General features: G+C 47.8%; 1 protein-coding gene across 1 annotated transcript in view; it reads right to left on the bottom strand.

Annotated features, from left to right (window-relative positions):
- DNMT3B (DNA methyltransferase 3 beta) overlaps window positions 1–12505 on the bottom strand; it is a 56260-nt gene extending 43755 nt beyond the window's left edge. Inside the window, exon 1 of the mRNA XM_035122933.2 lies at window positions 11974–12505. The gene's annotated coding sequence lies outside the window, so the exon portion shown is untranslated. The remainder of the gene's footprint in view (window positions 1–11973) is intronic.

The following is a 12505-nucleotide window of genomic DNA, read 5'->3' as shown; positions in this document are numbered from 1 at the left end:
CACTCGAAAACTTCCAACCAGTGTTAAGAGACGGAGATATGAAAACCAGGAACTGAAACACTCCCAAGGATCACTGAATGGCAGGTTTTAATGATTGAATATTTACAACTACAGTGGTACCTCGGTTTATGAACACAATTGGTTCCAGAAGTCTGTTCATAAACTGAAGCGTTCATAAACTGAAGCCAACTTTCCCATTGAAAGTAATGGAAAGTGGATTAATCCGTTCCAGACGGGTCCGCGGAGTACTCAACCTGAAGCGTACTTAACCTGAAGCATGGGTGTAATTGGTTCCGGAAGTATGTTCATAAACTGAAGCGAACTTTCCCATTGAAAGTAATGGAAAGTGAATTAATCTGTTCCAGATGGGTCCACGGCGTTCGTAAACCGAAAATTCGTAAACCGAGGTGTTCATAAACCGAGGTTCCACTGTAGCGAAATTGACGGGGTGGGTGCGAGGAATAGGTATTCAGAAGACATCAAAAGAGTGGGTTATTTTCAGAGAATATTTAAAAATGTACAGCACTAACAATTCACTACTGACAGATTTAGAACGGTATTTGTAATGGTAAACAAATAAAGAGACAAAAAGAGAGGAAACAGAAGAAGAAATCTAATAATATCAAGCCTGTGAGAAACATCAATCTGAAAAACCAGGTATAGTGGAAAGGGTGGGAAGTATTGATAGTTTTCGAAATTAGAACACACTTTTAGACTTCATTTGGTTCTGTATAATCTTAGATTTATTTTGAGTTTGAATGTAACCATATTTGAATTATAAGGATACTTTTTGTGTGTGTAATTTGTACTTTACATTTTATTTCTGAAGTTCTGGTGTATTTTCTTAACATTTTTCAAAAAAAGAAAGAAAAAAGAAAACCAGGAACTAAATGGCACCTTAAACCTAGGTTATGGGCGCAACAACGAAATATTTAGGCGCACTTTTTTATAGCAAGAATACAAAGCTGAAAATGAATGAACTGCAGCTAAAATATTATGTTCCTTTTTCACATGGTCTAGTCCTTTCCCTGCCCACCCCCCTAATATTCTTAAGAGGCTCTCATCTCCAGTCTTCAGAGAGTAGGTGGAAGTGGGGAGGCAGAAAAAGCCATTGCTCAAGAGGCTGGAGAGGAAGCCACCCCACCCCACCCCAGATCATTTTTTGCCCGTGCAGCAATTCTGCATTTGTTCGGTTGCCGAGGTTGCAGAGGCTAGGCTCAAGGTCTGTCTGAGGAAGAAAGGCCTCACCGCAGGAAGGCGGCAGTGCCTCACATCCCTCTCCAAATATCCACCTTTTGGTAGAGCTGGAGAGCCCTGCCTGCTCCTAGGATGTGGTGGCGCATGGCACATTGGGCTCAGACTAAAGAGAGTGCCGGCAGCTGGAACCAAAGGCCAGCGGAAAAATGGGTGCACGGATCACTTCTATAAGCAGTTCAGTATTTTAAATGGCTGTAACATATTACAGTGGGAAGTGAGAGCTTGGACCATAAAGAAGGCTGATCGCCAAAGAATTGATGCTTTTGAATTATGGTGCTGGAGGAGACTCTTGAGAGTCCCATGGACTGCAAGAAGATCAAACCTATCCATTCTTAAGGAAATCAGCCCCGAGTGCTCACTGGAAGGACAGATCCTGAAGCTGAGGCTCCAATACTTTGGCCACCTCATGATAAGAGAAGACTCCCTGGAAAAGACCCTGATGTTGGGAAAGATGGAGGGCACAAGGAGAAGGGGACGTCAGAGGACGAGATGGTTGGACAGTGTTCTTGAAGCTACGAACATGAGTTTGACCAAACTGCGGGAGGTAGTGCAGGACAGGAGTGCCTGGCATGCTTTGGTCCATGGGGTCACAAAGAGTCGGACACGACTAAACGACTAAACAACAACAACAACATATTTAGAATAGCCACTAGCATTCTCCATGGGGGTTATAAAGCATGTCAGTGGTTCCCTAAAATGAACCACTTTCTGCTACTGAATGGCTTCTTCTGTACACCCTCAGTTTGCTACCACTTTCAGAATAATTGAAAATGTTGAAATGGTGGGGATTTTTGGTGCACAAACAAAATCTGGTTGAGCTGTTGCTTGAAAAATCAATAATACATCTACATGTTTGTTTGTTTGTTTGTTTTAAAAAAATGAAAATAACTTGATTTATTAGAAACTGGCATTCTAAGTAAAAAGTGACCAATTTCACGCATACTAACAGTGCTTATGGGAAAGGCAAAGGATGTGGCTCAGGGGTTAGAACATTCCCTTGCAGGCGACAAGATCCCAGGTCCAATCCCTGGCTTCTCAAGGTAGAGCTAGGAGAGATTCCTATATGATCCCCCCAGGTTAAACTGCAGCTACTTTGCACAGACCAGGGACAGACAAGACTTCAGGCTTCTGGGATCTACTTTGATTTTTACTAGGATCCACCAACCAGAGCCTGTTGCAAAAGACATACGTTTAGAATTAAAGAATCCTGCGCCCAGGAATTTACCGTACTTCGAGTACCAGATCTGAATGGAGTTCCACAGTGCTCCCACCCAAAAAGATCCCTCCTCTTCAGAGAGGGGGGAATTTGCGGGCGGGACCCGCTCCACGCTGCAAGCAGGGGGGGGGCGTGTCCGGCCCCCTGCTCCACCTTTACCTGCTGCGCTCAGGGCTGGCCAATAGGGCCAGCTGGAGGCGGAGCTACCGGGTTTTAAAAGAGCGTGGCAGACTCCAGATCACCCCTTTTCGCCCCTGCACCTCATCAGATTCCTGATATGTTTCCTGGTATGTTTCCCCACCCCCACCCCATCCAAAAACAGCAAGCAGAAGAAAACAACCTGTCAAGGGGGCAGAAATCAGCACAATCCCAGCTTTGGCCTTAATGACTGAATTAATTTGGTGGGTTTCACTTCATCCCCAAACATCACACACACAATATCCATCACCACCAGCAGTTGAACCCACGCCAACTTCTCCTCCCTTGCCAAGGATTACAGGCAGAGACCTTCTCTGAAAACAAGGCCAGGCACTTTAAGAAAAAGAAAAAAACTCAGCAGCTACAGTCTCATTAAATTGTGCAAATCAGCCACAATTATGCACCTCTTAATTTGCATGGTTTGTTCTGGAACCAAATTAACTAGGCTTTGCAACAGAATTCAGACTCTTTTGACAAGGAGGTGGGGAGGAGGGCAAGGGAGAGTCGGTAGAGGAAAACAGTCAGGCCAGAGACGGGGACACGCGAAGGAGTGACGTGGAGGTTGTGGAAAGGAAAGGGGGAGAGAATCTCAGGAACGCAAGTCCTGCTCAGTTAGCCGTGACTCTGTGACCCCGACTGCAAAGGAGGCCCTCCTTGATGCTGAGAGCATTCATCTAGGTAGGCTGCAAGTCTTTGCCCTCATTTCACAGGATTTCTGCTCTGCAGCTGCTCCTCCTCCTAGAATACTGCATGTCTGTTTACTTGTTTCTAAATGCATTTTTCTACCGCCAGCTCATTTCTTGCTACTGCCATAAAACATAAAATGACTGGTTTATAAGCCCACTGGCATATAAAGATCATAGAATCATAGAATCATAGTTGGAAGAGACCACAAGGGCCATCCAGTCCAACCCCCTGCCAAGCAGGAAACAAGCAGGATCTTTCAAGAAACCTTTGGAAGTCAAAGGCAAAGCGGACTCTGCCGAATCTCTGCCAGGAGAGTGTCGCTGGTTGCCCACTGGGGCATAGGGGGACACTGTGAGAACAGGATGCGGACATGAAATACCTGACTTCAACAGCTAACAGCCCTCCTCCAGGACAATCTCAGGTATAGAGCTGGGCATCTTTAAGGCATCCTGGTCCCAAGTTGGTTGGGGCTTTGTAGATTCCCACAGGTGCCTTAAGAAGATAAGAGGCTCCTGCTGTATCAGGCAATGGCTCATCTTGTCCATCATCCTGTTCTCACAGTGGCCAACCAGATGGGCCTTTGGCCTGATGGGCGGGATATAAATGATCCTTGCAACTGAGGAGCAGAAGTACTTAAATAATAATAATAAATAATAATAATTTATTATTTATATCCCGCCCATCTGGCTGGGCTTCCCCTGCCACTCTGGGCGGCGTCCAACAAACATTAAAATACATCAAATATCACAGATTAAAAACTTCCCTAAACAGGGCTACCTTTAGGTATTTTCTAAATTAAGATTGCCGGAAGAAATATCAACAACCTCAGATATGCAGATGACACAACCTTGATGGCAGAAAGTGAGGAGGAATTAAAGAACCTTTTAATGAGGGTGAAAGAGGAGAGCGCAAAATATGGTCTGAAGCTCAACATCAAAAAAACCAAGATCATGGCCACTGGTCCCATCACCTCCTGGCAAATAGAAGGGGAAGAAATGGAGGCAGTGAGAGATTTTACCTTCTTGGGCTCCTTGATCACTGCAGATGGTGACAGCAGTCACGAAATTAAAAGACGCCTGCTTCTTGGGAGAAAAGCAATGACAAACCTAGACAGCATCTTAAAAAGCAGAGACATCACCTTGCCGACAAAGGTCCGTATAGTTAAAGCTATGGTTTTCCCAGTAGTGATGTATGGAAGTGAGAGCTGGACCATAAAGAAGGCTGATCGCCGAAGAATTGATGCTTTTGAATTATGGTGCTGGAGGAGACTCTTGAGAGTCCCATGGACTGCAAGAAGATCAAACCTATCCATTCTGAAGGAAATCAGCCCTGAGTGCTCCCTGGAAGGACAGATTGTGAAGCTGAGGCTCCAATACTTTGGCCACCTCATGAGAAGAGAAGAATCCTTGGAAAAGACCCTGATGTTGGGAAAGATTGAGGGCACTAGGAGAAGGGGACGTCAGAGGACAAGATGGTTGGACAGTGTTCTCGAAGCTACGAACATGAGTTTGACCAAACTGCGGGAGGCAGTGCAAGACAGGAGTGCCTGGCGTGCTATGGTCCATGGGGTCACGAAGAGTCGGACACGACTAAACGACTAAACAACAACAACAACAAATGTCTCTGACCTCTGATGGGAGGGCATTCCACAGGGCGGGCGCCACCACCGAGAAGGCCCTCTGCCTGGTTCCCTGTAACTTGGCTTCTCGCAGTGAGGGAACCGCCAGAAGGCCCTCGGTACTGGACCTCAGTGTCCGAGCAGAACAATGGGGGTGGAGACGCTCCTTCAGGTATACAGGACCGAGGCCATTTAGGGCTTTAAAGGTCAGCACCAACACTTTGAACTGTGCTCGGAAACGTACTGGGAGCCAATGTAAATCTTTCAAGACCGGTGTTATGTGGTCTTGGCGGCCGCTCCCAGTCACCAGTCTAGCTGCCGCATTCTGGATTAAACTCCCCATTTGTGGAATGCTCCATTCATATTTTTAGGTGCCAGGCAAAAATGTTCCTTTTTAACCAGGCCTTTGGCTTATTACAGTCTTCTAATATGTGCCTGTGGGAAGGGGGGCGGGTATTACTGTTTTGCCAGTTTCATTTTAGTTATTTCCACATATTTTTATCTTGTATTTTATTCTATGAATTGCCCTGAGATCTTATGATGAAGATCCAAAATGTACAACTTATTATTTGAATGGGAAACTGAAGATGAATTGGCAAAATCAGCTATGATTCACTGGGCAAGAGATATAGGTCGTAATATAAGAGTTGTCTGCATGGGAGAAATTATGGAAAAAGGATTTGAAATTTACAGCATGTTACACACTAAGGTAGAATTACATGGAAATGATTTATAGGTCGTATAAGTAAATTAGCAAAGATGTACAAATCTGAAGCAGATATCTGTCAGAAATGTAAATAAAAAGAAGATACATTTCATCCTATGTGGTGGACATGCAAAAAGGTTAAGACATTGGGAGATGATATAACTGAAAAAAATGCTTTAAAAATCATTTGTTAAATGCCCAGAATCCTGTCTTCTAAGTGTAACAGATGAAAGTGTATTGAAAGATCAGAAATCCCTCTTTATGTATGCAACTACAGCAGCTCAAATGGTATATACCCAGAGGTAGAAAAAGGGTATAATATCAACAAAGGAAGAATGGCAGGTGAAACTGATAGAATATGTAGAAATGGCAAGATTGACAAACAGAATAAGAGATCAAGATGGAAAACTATTTAAAGAAGATTGAAAATGTTTTGTAGATTATTTGGAAAATTGCTGTAAGCATATTAAAAAGTTAACAGTAACAGAGTAAATTCAGCAGTAATAACTAGGGAGATATAGAAAACGAGACAATGAAAAGATAGGGATTGATTAGAATATGTAGTAGAAAAGAAAATAATGAAGTGAACCATGGAAAGGGCAGGGGAAAGTTGAAATTAAATGTGTATTTGGATCATCATTCATTGTCCTTATTGTAAAATGACAGGTGACTATTGAAAAAGAGATCTTATGATTAAGGGTGGTTAACAACAACTACTACTACTACTACTACTACTACTACTATTGTATCCCACTCTTAGATCAGATGATGGCTTGAAACTTAGCAGTCTCCACTGAAAAGTAGTGTACTTTGTCTTCCAGGGCCTTGAACGTTGCAACTGTGGCGAAGCAGGACAGTTCAGTCAAGAATTTGGGTCATCGCAGTGGCCAAACAACCTGTGGAACTCACTGCCGGAAGCAGCAGCAATGGTGTCAAACTCCAATATCAGCATCCTCAAAATATCTTTGCAACAGGTTTGGAATAATTCATGATGGATCTTGGGTGAATATCAGCTACCAATTTGTGTCCACCTTGGTGCAGCCCCAGGGAAGCCAAGCTTCTCCCCCCATCAGTGGAAAGAGTTGGGGAGAGTCTGGCCTTCTCCTCCTTTCTTCCTATCCCCTCCCTCAATTATACTGTGCATATTAAGTGGCCAGGAGTGGAATTATGTGTGGAAGGATATTGAGCACTACTGTATTACAAAATTCCTGAAACAAAAATTCCTGAGCTTAGGATCTTTTGCATCCATCTCTGGGTGACAGATCTTGGGATTCTACTAGATCCAGAACCCTGATTCTTCTTAGGCATTTAATTCACATGTTTTTATGCACAGATTATTCAGGTCCCCATTCATAGCTAAGGATGAGCATATATTACAATGTGCTTTCCTCCAAGATGCACTTGATGGTGGGAAATAAACTTATGTTGTTGTTGTTGTTGTTGTTGTTTAGTCGTTTAGTCATGTCCAACTCTTCGTGACCCCATGGACCAGAGCACGCCAGGCACTCCTGTCTTCCACTGCCTCCCGCAGTTTGGTCAGACTCATGTTCGTAGCTTCGAGAACACTGTCCAACCATCTCGTCCTCTGTCGTCCCCTTCTCCTAGTGCCCTCAATCTTTCCCAACATCAGGGTCTTTTCCAGGGAGTCTTCTCTTCTCATGAGGTGGCCAAAGTATTGGAGCCTCAGCTTCAGGATCTGTCCTTCCAGGACAGATAAACTTATGAGCAGTGTCTAATTTGTTTTTACAAGGAAATGGTTGACAACAAGCATTCTTGTTGCAGATCCTTAACCATCACAACAATAATTTGGACGAGAGCTCTCCTGCAGTTGGTCACTTTTAATTGCCTCCCAGGTTTGTTTGTTTCACTGTATAATTTTGTCTAATTTCTTTTATTGCTGTGGTTCTTAGCTCCCTCCAGCATTTGGAGGGACAGCATTCATATTTCAAACAATGTGTGCTATCTGGAGTGTTCAAAGCATAGCACATGCATTATCCGTAATCAATTATCTTCACAACAGCCCTGCAATGTGGGTCAGTACTTTTTGCACTTTCAGATTGCAGTGGAAGTTGTGCGTGATATAATGCCCAACCCATCCTAATCCAAGCGGAGACCCTTAGCCACTGTGATTTGGCAGCACTGACACCCAGCTTGGCTGAGACTCCCACCATAGTGATGAAGGAACTCCCCACATGCTCAGAAGCACTGTTGTTTCAATCACCGCCAGAGACTTGGCGCCTGAATCAGGCTCTGGGGCCGAGCTCTACATTACGTGACCATTCCCACAGTGCAGAAATGCCCAAGTTAAAATCAGCCCTGCATCTAAACTCCCTGCTTGCAATCTTGCCTAGCCCTCCAGCCCCCGAGGCAAAGCAATGTTGCCTCTTCTAGACCTCTCCCCCTATCTCTGTCGCCCTCTCTTTCTCTGACACGCAACTTCCCAGAGTCTCACCTCGCCATTCTAACAGAGGATGTGGCTCCATTCCTTATCCACCTTCCCTCCTTCACCCTCTTTCTTAAATTACATCATTACCGGAAAGCCTCAAGCGCCAGGAAACCTCTGTTTTATAGCTGAGCGTTTGGAGAACTCCCGGCTCCTCTTCCTTCCCCTGCCTCGGGAATGGCTCCATGCCTCTAACCACCAGCTAATATCTACTCAAGACACACATTCTGCTCCCAAAGAATGGGAGATGCTATCCAACTCAAGCAGCTTAGAGTCAGGTTGGCATAACCAGTCCTTTTGCAAAAGGCACATAAGAGTAGCCTGTTGGATCGGGGCAATGGCCCATCCTGTCCAGCATCCTTTTCTCACAGTGGCTAACTATGCCTGGGGGAAGCCCACAAGCAGCATTTGAACACAAGAGTGGCCCTCTCCCCTGCTGTGGCTTCCAGCAACTGGTTATTCAGAAGCAGTGCTACTTCTGGCTGTCGATGCACAGCAAACATACACACAACCACCAGCAGCAGCCAGCTTTTCAGGTACAATGGATGTTGAAAGCTTGAAGGGCTATCTGGCCTCAAGACCAATCCCCTCCCCAGGCCCTTTGTAAGGAGAGAGCAATTGTCTTGGGCCTCCCGCATGGACAAGGCCACATCGACCTGGACAAACAGTGCAACCTGGCTCAGAAGATAAGGAAGGGGAAGCTCTCAAATGCACACACGGCACCCAGACCTCACTGAGCGTTAGAAAGGTCCTGGCTGGGCTTGTGACCCAATTCAGACATGCATTTCCAGGGACGATTGCACCCCTGGAGTCACAACATGGTGCATGCTTTGCACATCTCTTTGTCTGAAGAGACACCCCCAGACGGAGCCACCTCTTCCAGCCCTTGCCAGCGCAGCACACCCCTTTCCCAGATTTTTGCAGCGGCAGAGTTTAAAACACCACAATCCAGCGAGGAATGGCTGCGGCACAAGCAGGATGCTTCACAACATCGAAAGCGGCATGTAAGAATGCTCCACCGCCTGGCAAGGCTTTCATGCATTCTCACATCACATCAGGCGCCACCATTTCCCAGGCGCAGCTGTCAATCCCCCAGCATATAGGGGAAAGAAACCCAGGGACATTTGCAGCAGCAGTAAGAACCTGGCCTGCAAACGTAAGGCCCAGTCGCAGTGGCAAGCTCTCTTAAGCAAGCTGGTAGCCGCTTGGACCAGCCGCTGCAGCCTTGCCATGTTTGAGTCAGCCCCCCCCCCCCGGGCCCCTGTTATTCCGCAACCATTTGTCCTCCGTTCACAGCAGCAACTGAAAAGTCTCAGATGGATGGAGAGTTGTGTAAATAATGCCCAAAAGATAGGCAAAATATGTGGGTTGTAATATCCAGCTAAGTCAGTGGTTCCCAAGGCAGGGAGTCGTGTCTCCTAAGATGGGGGCTGTGGAATTACTTGTGGGGGTGCTAAAAGGGAAGAGGGGGGCACTAAAGGCGGGTAAGCGCTGGAGATATCAGTCACTATCACTTTTAAAAGCTGGTATCTCTGGAACAAGGTGATCAGTTTTGTTGAATTAAATTAAACTGACTAGTTCTAATTGGAGTTGGAATAAATGTGCAATTAATGGTTACTGTTTTGAACTTTATTGGGTTGCTGTATTTCTTAGAGGGTGCTGCAAATCACTATTTTGAATACTGCTTTTGGGGGGCAGGAGTCCCTGAGAAGGAGCTTCTGCAACCAAGGGAGCCTGAGAAGGCTTGGGAGCCACTGAGCTAAATTAGAGTAGACCCAGCAGGTGGTATCTAGTTAAATTGTTCCACTAGCACAAACAAACCACCTTAAAAAATTATCCAAAGAGAAACCCCAGACCATATTTAGGGGCATGGGGTAAAGAAGATGACTAAAAGGTTCCCTAGGGGGATTGTTTAGCTGGATGCCATCCATTGAAATCAATGGGCTTGAGTCACAGCCATTAGTGTCAATAGGTCTATTCTTGAGTAAGACTAGCATTGTACAGCAATCTTACCAATATGTGGGTGCAGGACGTAGCCACCCCACTTCTGTGAATAAAAATGTGGTTAAAGGTTTCAAGAGTTAACAAATCCACGTTTCAGTATTGTTGAGAATATCAGCCAAAGAGTGGTTATTCTAACTCTCATCAATGTGTCCATTGCAGAAAAGTTAGTAAACAACCAGTGCAAGTATGATCTTCTGAATCACACACACACACACCCCTTCATTCTGAAATCTTCAGACACTTTCTGCGCAGAAAAGTTCCGTAGACCTCAGTAAGATTCATCAGTAAATGGATGATTTAAAGAACTCTCAATGGAACCTGACAAATATAAATAAATATAAAATGTACATAAATAGGTAAACAACATCTGGAGGGTGCCAGGTTGGGGAAGGCTGGCATAAAATGTAAAAGCTGGGCACTCTGTAAATATGCGAGCCCCTCATTTCACATGTCATATGAACACACACACACACACATTCACCTATAGCAAAGAGGCTTATTATGTCGCCTTAAAGATGTGCATCTGCCTTCGCCAACCTGGTGCCCCCAGATGTTCTGGACTACAACTTTAGTCCAAACATCTGGAGGGCACCAGGTTGGTGAAGGCTGATGTACTGATTTGTTGCATGTGACAGAAGGGCCCTCTTATGCCACAATGAGTCAGTTCCTCTCCAAACTTCCACTGGGTATCAAACATGTTTAACTTCTGGAAAGGGTAAAAGTCAGATAAATGGCTTCTGGAGAGCGCACTTGAGTGGCGGTCCTCAACTGGGGCAGAACAGCAACCCAGCCCTACTTGGGTTTGGGGTGCTTCTCAATGGAGAGGAGAAGAAAAGATATGGAGAGGGGTGGGTTTTTTTGTTTTTTGTTTGCAAAGCTCTTTGATGTTGTTTTGAACCAGCCACTTCCCACCTGGAAGCCCCGTAGGGGAATCCGCTTCGGGGGACAAAGGAAAGGGGCGGGAGGCTGAGCAGCCCAGCCCAGAGGGCAAAAGCGCCAGGCCGGGGGTGGGGGTCCTACGGTTCCCCCACTGAGTGGAGAACGGGGTCAGTGTGTAGGCAATGCGTGGCCCACCCCAACCGGACAAAAAGAGGGTCGTGCAGGGCGATCCTACACACAAAAAAATGGATGCACACGTAAGTTCCATGGGACTTGGTAGTAAGTTTGGAAAGGGACGCAGCCTCGACGTTACGGCCGCGCTTTGGGCTACTACTCAAATCTCCGTCCCCATTCAGCAAAAGGAGGAAAAAAAAGAGGACCTGGGCTGTTGTGAGAATTGGCTGTGCCGCTCGGGGGGGGAACGCTTCGACAGCAAACCACGACCCCTTCGAGGGGGTGGCATCCCCCACCCGACGAGGCTGCCGCGTTGCGCGCTTTTACTCTGGAGGGAGCTCCCGAGTGGAACCGCGCGCACCACCGGGCTGCGCATCCCACCTTCCCCGGCGCGCGCTTCCTCCTACTCCCGGGGGCTGTGGCGCCGTCGAGGCAGCCGAGCGTTGGCTCGGAAACTCCACGGCGAGTGAGGAAGAGGGCGAGGAACCGGGGAGGGGGCGACCCACCGCGCTCCGGCACCTCCCCCAAAACCACACACCCTCCCCACAAACCCCCGGCTGACCTCCCCCGTGGGGGCGTCCCAAACTGAATCGCAGCAGTCGTCGGTGCGCCCGCCCGTGCCTCCCAGTGCCCGGCTTCCCCTTCCCTCCCCCACGAGGAGGACAAAGCCCCCGGGAGCTCTTCTCCCATGGCCCATCCCGGGCCCCGATCCCGGGGTGCGCGATCCCCCCCCCCACGGGCTCCCCACCACCCCGCCCGCCAGCACGGCGCCTGCGCCCGAGGGCACTCACCTCGGCGCCCGCCCACTCGTCCTCTCCGTCGGGGTCTCCGCGGTCTTGTTGTATTCCTGCTGCCGCCGAAGCTGCTTTGCCCGCCCGCTGCCAGGCGTGCCTTTCCCCCCTTTTCCCGGGTCTCAAATCGGAAACTGACAAGCCCCAGACGACGTTTACATGGGCGGGTTAACCCTCCCCGCGCTGCGCTGCGCTGCACTGCTGGACTCCCTTGCTGGCCCGCCGGGCGCCCCTCCTCCTTCTGGGCGTGGGGGGGGTTATCAGGGGGAGGGGATCGGTGCCGAGCACGCCCCCTCCCCCCCTCTCCCAACCCCCAGCCCAAAATCTCCCTAATCCTCCCCGGGCCAGTTGAAGGCAGCAGGAGGCGGGTCTCCAGGTGAATGCTTTTGCCAGGCCTGGGGGAGGGGAGGGGAGGGAGGAGGAGGTACCGGGCGCCTACCCCACCCCCAGGCCAGATTCTCCTCCCAGAGCCCCCCCATCCCCCACCGCATGCTTCTCTCCGGATCCCTCGGCCTCTGGCAGGGCCCGGATG

The sequence above is a fragment of the Zootoca vivipara genome, chromosome 7, assembly GCF_963506605.1.
Source record: "Zootoca vivipara chromosome 7, rZooViv1.1, whole genome shotgun sequence".
NCBI classification, from domain to species: Eukaryota; Metazoa; Chordata; class Lepidosauria; order Squamata; family Lacertidae; genus Zootoca; species Zootoca vivipara.
The sequence above is the reverse complement of the archived record's forward strand: the minus strand, read 5'-3'. Positions and strand labels throughout refer to the sequence as shown.